Genomic DNA, 13,253 nt, shown 5'->3' with positions numbered 1-13,253 from the left:
CAGAGGAGGCACAAGTTGGGTACAATCCTTGTACTCGGATGAGAAGGAAATTGTCCTTCAAAAGCAACACAGCTGGGAAATTACCTGACTTCTGTGGAAATCAAACCAGTACTGCTAGCAATAGTATGTGCCACTTGAGGCCTTGTTTGAATGACAGTGCAACCCAAGTCTTAAAATCCTTTGAGATGTTGAAGATTGTTATATTTATTCCAAAACATTTCCGTAGGCACAGATTAACCACTCAATACACAGGGCACATTTGGTGACCCACGTTAACTGGCAGATGCCACAAATATGCAGATATTAGAAAGCTGCTGACCTGAGTGTGTATACAAATTCAAGCTTATCACATCAGAGAAGGATGGCCAGTCCCAAGTTAGCTTACACAGAGCTAAGATAAAGCTCCTGCAGTCCCACAGAACCTTGGCCGTGGATGAGCAAGAGCAGGGCTGCAGTGTGCACATGAGTACGTGCTGCCTAGGGGCAGCCTCATCCCCTTCCAGCTGCAGTCCTCTCCTTCCAGAGAGGAGATGGAGCCCCTGGGCAGAATGGAGACTTAAGTACAGGGTAGGAAAGAGACCAAAATGAGGAATGCAGAGTTGTGTTAATTTTTGCACTGAGTATCTATTCTTTAGTACTGTTTTCCAACCTGTTTATGTCAATATACACAAGTTAACCCTTCCTACTCTCTGATGTTCACATGGTCTTGAACACAGGAATGTGTAAGTTGTTGGTTTGGGTTTTCACTTATTTTTGATAAAATAATAAAAAGTTATGGTAACTAGAAAAAAGAAGCCCATAAAGAGCTAAAAACATCTACCTTAAATGTTGTAATTTAAAGTTGAGCTGCTTATCTGCAATCCTTTGGAGGGATCTGTCAATCTCTTAACAAAACTGAAAACAAAATTTTGGTATTTTCCAGCAGAAATTTTTAGTAGCAACTGAGGTATTTGTTTTGCTCTCATTTTGTGTATTGATCCCATGATACACATCCCAGGCCAAGCAGCTGCAAAGCCTGGTTTTGAAATTGTTTATGAAATGTTGCTACAGTGTAGATGATGCATTAGGGCACAATGATGCTCATGGAATATTGCTTCTGACTCCTTGCCACTTATTTAGCAAAAGCTAGGTCTTTTTCAGGTCTTTGTTTCATCTTTTGAAGGTTGTCCTTTATGGATGACCAAAAGGTAAAGGTAGCTGCTGATTCAGCATTCTAGGTAATATTCATATCTCTTAAGCAAAAAGAAATATGTTTGTTATTTTTGATCTGTTTTGGAAGTGTTTGGAGAGGGACTTTCCTACCTTAGGAACAGAGTATTTGGAGGAGGAAATGTAGATTTACTTCTCCTAGTAAATCTTTAGCATTTACTTTTCAAATCAAAAAGTTGCCAATAACATGCTGAGAGGGTTTGGTCCTGTACTGATAGGATAACAAAACAGTTGAATTGCTTTTTGAGTGTCAAAATGGGAGATAGTTGCTCACTGACTCCAGCTGCCTCAACAGCAAGGATAAAGAAGTGTGAAGTCTGGAGAAGCACAGGTAAACTGAAACGTGCATGCATTTGCATGACATCAGTTGAAGAAAAATATTGCACCCGTTCATTTTCAGGACTAATTAAATGAGCCAAAGCTTCTGCCAATAGATGAGGCATTCCTTTCGAACTTCAAATATTAATTCTTTTTGGAAACTTGATTAGAATTTCAACAAACCCCAGCTAACAGCAAAGCTTGCTGTTTTAATAACTTACACATATTTCATTTCACATTGTCAGTTTTATCTCTGCCAAAGCACCTATCACCTCATGCTGCCAATCCATTTTGGTGCTGGGAACATTTGGAAAGCTTTGATTTACAGTAAAGACTTGCCCTTCCTTCTAAAATGCCTGTCTCATGTTTCCTGTCTTTGTGACTATCCATCTAATCAGTCTTGTTCCATTTCATTTCAGTAACTGTATGCTTTTCAGAGATGTGATGAGCCTTTTCTTTTGGGGAGAAAACCTGAAGAAAGCTAACATAGAAAGAAAAAGCAAACATTTTCTTGGGTATGAAAGTGCGTGGAAAAGACCAGTCAGTGTTTTGTGGTTTTGACATTGCTTGGATAATTTGATTAGATTACACATTTGTTTTTTCTGTGTGCATTACCCACCTTGAGAGTTTGGTGTTGTATTGCTGTAGAATATGCTCTTTCTTAACAGAAAGAGGATAAAAGCAGAGGAAAATTTGGAGTTCTGCAATAGTAAAAACGGTGAGTTTGCAAGCTGAATCATTATGTTGTCATGTCATATAGACCTGGTGATTTATATTTAATAGAATGCAAATCAGAGAGTCTGTTCCTTGGACTGCTGTTTGAAAACTTGGTTCAGGTAGGAAGAACCCTAGTGCCAGCAGAGTCTCATCAAGTTTCTTTATGAGTTACTGGGGAATGAAGAAGCGTGTAGCAGGCACTGCTTCCATTGGCCCACAACACAAGCCACCATACGTCCATTGCCAACACATGAGGAGAAATCTAAGATGTTTGTACTGTGAGTAAGCATAGGCATACCCAAATGGTGCCAGTGATGAAGATGCAGCTTCCAGTTGTAGTGCAAGCTGTTGATGGATTCTCAATGTGGCTTAATCAGTCCATGCTAAAATCTTCATTGCTAGTGTTGTACCTGTTGTGTTAAATCTCACATGTGTGCCTGCATGCTTGTGGTAGGCTTTGGGCATGAGTTACCTCCTCAGTTTTGCCATGTAGGTCTGTCTTGTACTATTTTAAGTAGAACTCTGGAGTTAGCAATTTTGTCCAATCAACACCTTCAGCAAATGTGACGTTGATTGCATTTTTAGTGTATTTTTTTCCAAGTACCTAATGTCTCATGCTGAAAGCAATGCATTTTCTTCTTTGCTCTATGTAAGCTGCCTTTTGTATATCAAATTTGCTTTTATACAACCTTACTTCTTATGTAGAGGTTTGTGTTTAGTCTGTCGTTGGTGCTGTATTTAAGATTAATGTTTGTAATGTTGCTGGCATTAACTTGTAAGTTCAAGCTGCCAAAGGAAAGCATTTGCTCCCATTCCATTTCAGGCAGTGTCAGAGGATTTATTTAAATTGTGCCTTCCAGTCCCACTCACTTGCTCTTTGGAAATAAACCTGAATCCAAGCTGGATTATCAGTACCAATGAGAAGGACCATGCTTGACTTCCATAAAATTTCTCTTTCTTAACATTTATTCTTCTTCCTTGCCCTGGAGATTACACCACTGAAGATAAATGCAACTTACAATAGTGAGCACAGCAGTACTATCTGTCTTTTTGCACAATAACTCTTTGTTATCTTTCCAAAAAATGTGTGACTAGCCAGACAGCAAGCAAATGCCATTTCATACACCTGTGTGCCAGATGTTTTACAGCTGTGCACATACTGCTGCTGCTGAACCTCCAGTGAGTGTCATGGGACAACTGATTCAGGAAAAGTATGAATTTTTCTCTTGGGATGGGCTGGTGGGGAAGGAGATGGCTGCCAGTCAAAGGAGCTGCATAGCACAATTAAGTAGCAAATCTTTTGGCGTCTTGTTTGGGGATATTGCTAACATTGAGAGTTAGGAAGATTACCTCTGGCTTCTTCTCAGCTAAAATATTTTTCACAGCTCCTCAAAGTCTAATGAAATTAAAGTAGGTATTACTGAAATTTGATTTGGTAACATGCAAGTGAACTGATTCTTGTAATAAGCAGCATAGATAGAGTCATGTGTTACAAAGCTAGGTAAGAATTAATGACTATAAAATTCATGTTGTTTTTAAGGGTAGTTCAGTATCTGAATGTCACAAAGCTTGGAAAATTGTCTTGTTGAACATTGGAGTTTTATTCCTGGAATTCACCTTTCTATTTCTTAGTTCTTAAAACTATGGCCAGTGTGACAAAGGACTTGGTCCTATCATCACAATCCCCATCCATTTTCTGTCTTCATGACTCCTACAATGATTCTCCTTTACAAAGTACTTTGCAGCATTCATTTGAAGCTTGCACAATCCTGTAAGGAAGCAGGTTGGTTTTACTATTGTGTAATCTTTTATTTATTTAGCTATCATAACTCACTGCTTTGTATATCAGAATGAAAGTTCCAGCAACTGATATGCTGCACATGGTATTTGTAGCCAAATCTCAGTGTAGTTGCAGCTGGATTCTATGTCACATCTTTAAAGAGTGGAAGGAGGATATCACACACTGCTCTGGGAATGGGGCCAAGATATCAGACACGAAAGTGGGCAGGCATTTGTGCCTTTATGGGATGAACACGGCAAGAAGGAGTGTGGTCCTGGAAGTCTGATAGGCATGGATATTTTTTGATTGCTTCAGAAGCTGACTCAAATTTTGGATTAGCATCTGTAGTCTAGTCACTGACCCAAAGCTTCTAAGGCTTTTGAAAGTCTGTTTTTAAGGTGATAGTTTCAAGAATTTGTTTATTAGTGTCCTTCCAATTTGGCAATGAAACTGTTTTTTCTTTGGTTTCTTATTTGGTTTCCCAGCTCATGGAGTGGGACTGCAAGTATATGATGTGAGAAAGAGAATTATAGCCACTGCTATGATATTGATTTTGGCATGCAGAATTGAAGAAAAATTCTGTTAAATTAGCATCATGGTAACTCAGTGTGAGAGACATCAATGGTTTTAAAGGAGGTGGCCAAAATCTTATCACTAAAGCACTAACTTCTCCAAATCTCTGTGTTTAGACTTTTTAAACTCTTTCCTTCTATTAACTTTTCGATGCTTTTGAGAAGCGTTGAAGTAGTGCTTTACTAGGCTGTGGAGGGGGAGGAGCCCATGGCATGCTGTGCAGTACAGCATGGATATCTGTGATGGTGCAGTGGATGGCACAGCAGGCATGGGAAGGATTGCCTGTGGTTCCAAAGTTGGTAGGATGGCCATGAGCAGGGCACTGTGCCATTGAACACCCTCTGGCTCAATGGCATGTTCATCTACATATATATACATATAAATAAATAAATACACACATATATAATTAGCTTTTGCTTCCAAAGATACGGTGGGTATGCTTTGCCACCTTGATGCTATGTTGAGCTGGGTATTGTCAGCATGGGCATAATGAACAAGCAGGGAGGAGGACAGTTCTGGACCAACATACAGCCAGGGACAAACCTTCCCTCTGGTTTTGGGGAATATTACCTGTGCTGATGAGAAGGCAATTCACACCTTCTGTCTGCTGAATGGGTCTTTTGACTTTCACATCATCCTATGAAGTCCATTTATTTTCAGTCTCAGGCGTAATATGCTTTTAGTGGAGGGTTTTTCTCCATGATTGTTTCCTGAATTGGTATATCTTCCTTCACTTCGGCAAGGATTTTCCGTAATAAAAAGTTTCATCATCAGTTATTAGTTTCATATGACTGATCTGTGAAGCACACAGGATTATTGAAAGCTAGAAAATTCATGTTAGCTGTTTTTCTTCATCATGATCAAAATGATCTCAGTTGTGTCTCAGTGGGTTTGATCATATAAATTTATTGCTGGTTACCCACAGTAAACCAACAAGCTGCCAACTGTGTGACTAGAGCTCAGATAAAATTATCCATTTACACCCAAAGTGGATCAGGGAAAAAGCAGCTGTAAAATGAGTGCTTTAATTGTTTTGTAATTGTTTTAGTAACAATTGCTTTGCTTATATTGGCTCTATAATTTTTTGTAGTTACTACTGTCCATAACTTCTAGTCAGTGTTAATAACAGTAGGTTACAACTTTATATAATCCTGGTTTGTAACCCAAATGACAAAAATATTGATACTCAATTCTGGTCTGTAGTGAAGTGGGAAAGGAACTGTGGTAGAACACAGTGTGCTACTAATAGCACCTGATGAACTAGCATGAAGTATCATATTATTAATTGATTTAATGAGTCCTTAAATACTGTGATACTTGAAAGAAGGTTAATTGGTTTCTTACAACATAATGGTACTGGACAGTGTTTAAATGCATATTTGATTATCATTTTATTGAAATACCCAGTTCTGAGATTTTCAGTCCTCCTTCACTCCTCAACCCCAAATTTGTAGTTCCTTTTGCTCTGAAGCATTTTAAGAGCAGTAGCTCGAAGCACAGTGTTTCTTCTTTGTTCACATCCCTTGGGTTAGCTGTGAATGGGTGCTGTGCTGGGCACAGTCCTCTTCTCAAGCTAAGCAGAAACATGGCTGGCTGACAATTCAGGTGGAAGGTAATGCTGAAAGGTGCTTGTTTGATGTGCATGATCAGCTCTAGATGGTTTGGCACATTTATATTCCATATTAGTTTCCTCATTTTGGTATAGATCGTATGAAGAATGGCATGGAAGTGTCAAAATTTATCGGTTTTCATTGGACTCTAAAATAAAGTTGTTTTCATCACTTGAGAGGATAAGTGCCAAAGGGGTGAATCAACTTCCCTGCAAGGCTGTGTTGGACACAGCCCTGCCTCACAGACAGGTTACATTACTGCAGCTGGATGCTCTGGAAGGCCCTACCATGAAGGGAAATGTGGCTGCTGAAATAGTCCTGCTGTAAGTCTCAGGAAGGCAGGCTGGGGCAAACTCAGCCCCTGCACTGTTCTCAGTGCTAGCTCTTCGCAGAACGCCTAAGCAAGCTCACCCAAGGTTCCTGTCCTAACAAGACAAAGTACTGCATTGTATATGAAAGGGAAAGTTTTAAGCTATTTGGCTGCATCCCCAAATTCAATTAACAGTGCTGGAACCTAGAGGTGGGGCATGCATGGGCTCTGCAGCACATATTGTGACTAATGTGCTGTGAACCGCAGGTGCAGCGAGCCAGGAATGGTGGGAGCATTTCAACCTAGTCAACCCTGTCAATTCAGCCTGTCACTCATCATTTTGCTTTGGGATGCCTGGTTTCCAGAAGAAAGAAATAAAGTAGAAGTCTCATATAATTTAAAATCATAAACTGAAGGCTTAAGTGAACAAGATGGGAAATCTTAACAGAAAATTTTGAATAAAAACAGCAATACCATTTTTTTTAACTAGCTTCATTTTGACAAGAAAACTTTTCATTTGCGGGCATTCAGAATAGAGGGAACACACATGGGCATACCCACCTACCTGCACACTACACACCTTTAGTTGTAGTATGCAATTAAGAATGCTTCCACTTCTGAATTTGCATATTCAGGAGAAATTAAGTAATTTAAATAAAATTTTAGAAACGTTCACAAGGAGATTACATTGTCAAGAATCTTTATGCTTTAACTACAGTAAGAAGAAACTGGTAAGCAGTCATGGGGATAAAATTCCTCTGTATCCTCATGTTCATTTTGATTGGCAAATAAGTTATTTATCCTTCACAGTGGCTCCTTTCCAGATACCCTTCACAGATAAAAGTATCTTTCATCCTTCCTCCTCCTTTCATCTCTTTTCCCCACCCCAGCATATTGGATATGTGCTGGAATAGAATCAAATACAAAAGTAGTATCGATTCACAGTGTAATGCATTTTAGGATTTTTGCATCTTTACTGGAAAACAAAACACTTTGGACAGTTGGAGAGTTGTTTCTGTGATGTAATGTTGCAGATGTATTGCTTGGTTGTTTATTAATTATTTGGATCCTCCTTTGGGTGTTTTCATCCATAGTCTTTCTTAACCGTCCTCTGTATATTTACACCCTTGTTTCTCAAAAAAAATGCCGACAGTTATTTTCATTAGGAATAAGGAGAAGACATCCAGGATTCATCCATTTTACCTTTCTGCTTGTTTTATTTTTAGCTTCCCTCATGCCTCATAGAAAGCAGCAGCTGTTTTGCATTCTGCACCACATGATATCCTTTCTAACAAGCCACTTTAGAGCATCCTTCCTCAGTATTTTGAGGGATGCTGAAGACTTACTGGTACTTTGCTGCTTCCTTCTCACTGCACTGTCATGAACTGGTAATATGTCATCTATGTGGTGCTGCTCTGTATTGTCAGAGGACTAATTTAATTAATTTTTATTAACAGTCCCTTATTTGAATTTTTGAAAGACAGATAAAATTACAAACTCAGCACAGGAAGAGCATAGGAAGAATGTCTGGCAGAGCTATACAAATAGATGTATTGTTTCAAATATTCCCTGTGCTGTTGAACAAGACATGTAATCTGTAAAGGATTATGTGTAAGAGGGAGAAAGATACTCAGAGCAATACTGAAACTTATTCAAGTGGTCAAAGCCAGTAGAAAAGGAAAAAAATAAAGTCAGACACATGAAATCACATGAGCACCTCCAAAGTGCAATGGCTCCTCTTCCCTCTCCTAGACACTCAATCAAAAATAAAATAAAAATTATCCTAATTCCTGTGCTCTGGAAGAGAGAGAGAGAGAAGGCTCCTTCAGGAGAAAGAGCCAAGGTGGCATTACAACCACAAATCCCTAAGATGTGGGCATAAAAAAGTGGGGACTACAAGCAAATTAGTTTTCCTAATAGCTCCAGTTGTTCAGTAACACAATATGCCCATGTTGCATAAGGATCATCAAGTCCCATAGATGTGTTTCCACTGAGCTGGAGAGTTGTTGGTATTCCCGAGTTGCCACTTTGAATTCCTTTTGAATTTGTTTTAGGTTAACTTGCTGGTAGGATACACTGGTATAATACCATTAAAAAATACCTTCTGGTGAATGTAGCCTGTCTTCCAGAGCTCCCATCCCTTGGCTTATTCAGAGGGTTATCCTAATTTGAATGTAGAAAGTCCATCTGCCACGAGATACCTGGTAGCTGAGCAAGCTGTGTCAGTCAGTGACCACGTTTCCGTATATTACTGAGAAATGTGATATTAGTGATAAATGTGCTGCTGCAGAGTCTGTAGTAAGAACAGATTACTACAGTAAGATTCTTTCACCTTTTTCTGAAGGAAATGTTAGCAATCATTTCAAATTATTTAAATGCCATTTCCTAATGCTTTACATGCACATTACAAAATAGGCACAACTGGGAGACTTGCTTTACTCCCCATTCAGGAGGACCATGATGGGAGATCTGGTGAGTGTAGAGACACCTACCACACACATGCACGTGTCATGCTGGAATGGGGTACCTTCAAAATTTAAACAGAATGGCTGCAAGCATTTTTATTTCAGGTTAGAAGTGCTTTTTTCCAGGTAAACTGAAGCTGCTCTGAAATGTTCGCTCAGCCTACATTTACTTTTGCAACTGGAAAACATTTAAAGTCCCATTTTCTAAAGGAAAAGCAACTTTTTTCTTTCCTTGGATTGTTTAGGCCAAATGGACCATTTCATTAAAGATATGTTTTAAAGTCTGTTTCCCAGACACAAAAGCCATGATAATCCAAAAATGTGCCTTCTTGTAGGCCTTTCAGTATGATTTCCAGTAAAGCTTAAAAAAATAGTAGTATATGAGATGAATCCCAGATAACTGCAGTGCAGTGTCTAGTGGTTTCATTTTCCAGGGATATACTCATAAAAGTTCATTTTTAGGGGTCTAAAGTAATCTTCATTTTATGGGGCAATTAAAGACTTCTGTTTTGATGTTGTCTGCTGTTCTCTGTGGGATTGATTCCGAGTCAAATACATACTGTAGAGGAAAATTCAGCATGACAGTTTGCTGCTGTTTGGAATTTTTCATGGAGAATTGCAGTATTCTCCCAGATGGAAAAAGAAACTTATAAGGGAGGTTTTTTTTGTAGGTCTATATTATAGCTAACCATTCTTCTACTTATCGCTGCAGGTACATGGAACACTGCCTGGTTTTGGAGTCTTTCCCCTTTATAAAGTACAAGTTATGTTAATATTTTTTGACACTTGAGTAAGGAAAATTCTTACATTTTATCAAATTCAAGACAACTGACTGCCCTTTGATTATTTCCAGATCTACATAATATCAGCCTCAAAGGTAATACAGTATGAGGTTTAGGGTTCTGACAGACATGTGTCTACAAATGAAAATCATATTGCTGGAGCTGTATTAGCCCCTGTCTCTCTGAGGGGTGGCAGTGGCCAGAGTGCATGAACATCTGATTTGTTTGTGAATCAGCTCCACAGTTTGCTATATTTAGTGTTTTGTAGGTAAGCCTCTGATATTTTCACTTTGCTTTATATCACTTTAAAGAAAAACAAGTGGTTGTCCAGAAACTGGGTTGAGAAGTGACTGAGGTATTTCGGTAATGTGAGCTAAGGGAAGGATAGCAGGAGTGTCTGTCTCAGCTCCTGCTCCAAGTCCCACTGTCCTTGTCCCCTGGTCAGTCATAAAGCTGGTGCAGTCCTTTGGTGAACCAGGGAGTGGTCTAACAGGCTGCAGGCGTGCCCCTCTTGGCAGCAATTTGGATGTAGGTGCCTGTGCTCTGGAAGCTGTAAATCACTGCTGCCTTGGGGAGGAGCCCGGGCTCCCAGCCCTGCCTGCCTCAGCCCTCTCTGAAGGAACAGCAGTGTGAAGGGCTGCCTTTTGTTTCCTTTTTAAGGGGTCTTCACTAGCAAAGAGACCATAAGCCTTAAACATCAAGATGAGGTAGGCAAGGGTCAAAATCTTATGAGAGGATATGAGTAATAAGGACGTCACAGACCATCTCCTGCGTTATTTGGAGTTGTGCCCTGGATATGTCATTGTTTTCCCTTCTCTCTCACTGGATCGTCTTTATTTATATGTATTTTTAATAGTAGCCTCAGTGACAGTGAAGTGGATGAGTGCAGGACCTGTTAAATGCCAGCTTCCCTTTGTATGGCATCCATCTGTAAATGCACTTAGAACAAACATCTGCTCCCAGAAATTACTTTCTGGCCTGTGCTGTTTTTCTCAGTGTCTGCCAGGCTTTTCATCACCTTCCCCGTAATCCCAGCAGATCCACAAAAACGTAAAGAACCTTATTTGTGTGACATTGCAGCCACTTCAGCTGGCTTGTTAAAACTCCAAAGTTATAACTGGAGGAGCAATGCAACCCTATTCACAAGAAAGAGAAACTTTTCAGTTATGAAGGTTATCATGTATGTTAGGCATACATAACCCAGGTTACTTCTACATTATAATCTGGATCTCACAAAAATTAAAATTTACGTAAAGTACCTTTTTCAGCTAAAATTTGAATTTATCTAGACAATAATCTTGAAAGGCAGAATGTTACAGAGACTGTCATACAGTTAATATTGGCGCATTAATATGTGGCCATTCCCTTCTAAAAACAAAATACTGAACTGGATTTTAAATATCAGCTTGCACGCAGTATGACATGTAGTATTTTGCATAGGCTTGCTGACTTAAAATATATGTTTAGAGTGGATTGATGTTATCAGAGCTTTGCTGTTATCCCTGAATCAATTTGGCAAAAGGTTCATATTTTTAAGCAACTTGACCACTTTCTTTTTCTCCATTTAATCAAAACTTCTTGGATCATTCTTCACAGAAACAGTTTTAAGACTCTTGACATGTCACCATGTTTCTAATATTTGAAGTACTGAGAATGCCAAGAATTTTTAAGTTGTCATGTTCATATAGAATTTGTATCTGTAAATCCAAAGTCTTGTGAATTTCATAGACTTGTATTTATACCTGTATTGTGTCCCTGTGGTATTATACATAATTTAAAGGTTATCTGAAGCCGTCTCCGTACTGCCTGGGAACTAGTTTATCTTTAAAAATATTTTCATTCTGTGAAAAGATGCTGCCAGGCATTTATATTAATACTTCTATAAAAGAAGGAAATACTTTCTCACATGTGACTAAAATGTGGAAGTCATTAACACAGGAAAGCCATTGAGTCCAAGAATTTAACAGGACTTCTGAGAGGTTATAGCCATCTACAATATACAAGGGTTGTAATTAATACAAGTAAGTAATTTGGAAAAAATGCTAAGCATATTGTTCAAAGATTCAGTTGGTCTTCAGCTATGAGCTCCCAGCTGGACAGAGATTGCTTTGTCAACCTCCATAGTTTCAGCTTTTCCCCGTACAGCATCTGGCACCAGCCCGTGCACGAGACAACACCCGGGACACGCGCATTTGCTGTGACATGGGACGCACACGCGCCCTGCCTGCCTTCTGGCTGATTTAAGGCGTGCAGCTTCTGTAGTCATTGATCACACTGTGCCAGCTTTCTGTGGTGTACAGCACCCTGCTGCTCTGTGCCTGTAGGCAGCAAGGCACCAGGAGCTTTTATTGCTAGACTGAATCAAACGGAAAGATGATGTTCACAAACAAATAAAGCAAAGTAGATACAGACTCCCCTCCTTCTTCTATCTTTGACAGCTCTTTCTCATTCCTGTGTTTCAGCTGCAGCCAGGCATGTGCTCTGCACTATCCTGCAGGGTCAGGCATAGTTGCAGCAAAGCAGCAGGAAAATGGAGAGGGAACATGCAGTGGTGCACAGGGAGCAGCGTAAAGCCTATGCATCAGAGAGAAGCATCACACTGCTGGCACTGCGTATGTCAGATTTGCTTTGTGTCTGAGACTCTGAATGAGCTGTGCTGACTATAGAGCTCTGCTCCAGACTGTAGGAAAGAACATCAATGCCATTGTATTTGGCACCTGTAGTAAAGATGTGATGCAGAGAGTAGACATGGAAAATCAGCTCTCTGCAGGTAATCTATCCAGAATGGGATCAAGGAATGCTTGTGACAGCACAAATAAGCTCCCTCTGAGTTTGTGAAGCTCTTTGTCTCTTTAATTTTCTAGGGAAAGAAAGAAAAAAGCTAAATTTCTTGATAACTTCCACAGAAAAAAAATCAACTTTAAAGTAGCATTACTGTCAGTATTTATTCTCACAGTCTGAGAAATGCAATGTGGAAGCAAAGATAAAGTGTTTTCCTACAAATAAACAAGTAATTTTCAAATGAGAATGAGGGGAAGCTGCTGATGAGATTGCAGCAGGATCTGTGGCTGCATTCAAGGGAGAGCGCTCTTACTCACCAGCAGCTCTGTTCAAGGAAAGTGCCCTGGCAGGTGGGTAGCAACACACTGCAGGGGCACTGCAGCTCTTCAGGTGAGTTTGGTGTGCCATCCTGGGGGGATCTGTATTCATGGGGTTGCCAGGAGGGAAGGAAGAAGGCTGGACATTAGCGGCTGTGTTACGGGTTGTGTTGGTTATGCCTTTGGCTGAGCAGTGGAGTTGTAAATTATTTCTTTGCCAAAAATGAAAGTTCATTACAGACTGGCCTTGTTTTGATTAGGAAGAGTTGGGAGGATATACCATAAGAGTAAATAAAGCTTATGGCTTTGACTGCCAGTTTGTTCACTTTGGCAGTAGAGGGATTATATTCTAACTGTTTTTTAATTTCTGTGTTACCAATTTTTGCTTTTA

The 13,253-nt window shown here is 39.7% G+C and overlaps 1 protein-coding gene across 2 annotated transcripts in view; it reads left to right on the top strand.

Moving 5' to 3' along the window:
* MTHFD1L (methylenetetrahydrofolate dehydrogenase (NADP+ dependent) 1 like) overlaps positions 1-13,253 on the top strand; it is a 145,241-nt gene that overhangs the window by 113,820 nt on the left and 18,168 nt on the right. The window lies entirely within an intron of this gene.

This window comes from Vidua chalybeata, chromosome 3 (assembly GCF_026979565.1).
Source record: "Vidua chalybeata isolate OUT-0048 chromosome 3, bVidCha1 merged haplotype, whole genome shotgun sequence".
NCBI lineage: Eukaryota > Metazoa > Chordata > Aves > Passeriformes > Viduidae > Vidua > Vidua chalybeata.
The sequence above is the reverse complement of the archived record's forward strand: the minus strand, read 5'-3'. Positions and strand labels throughout refer to the sequence as shown.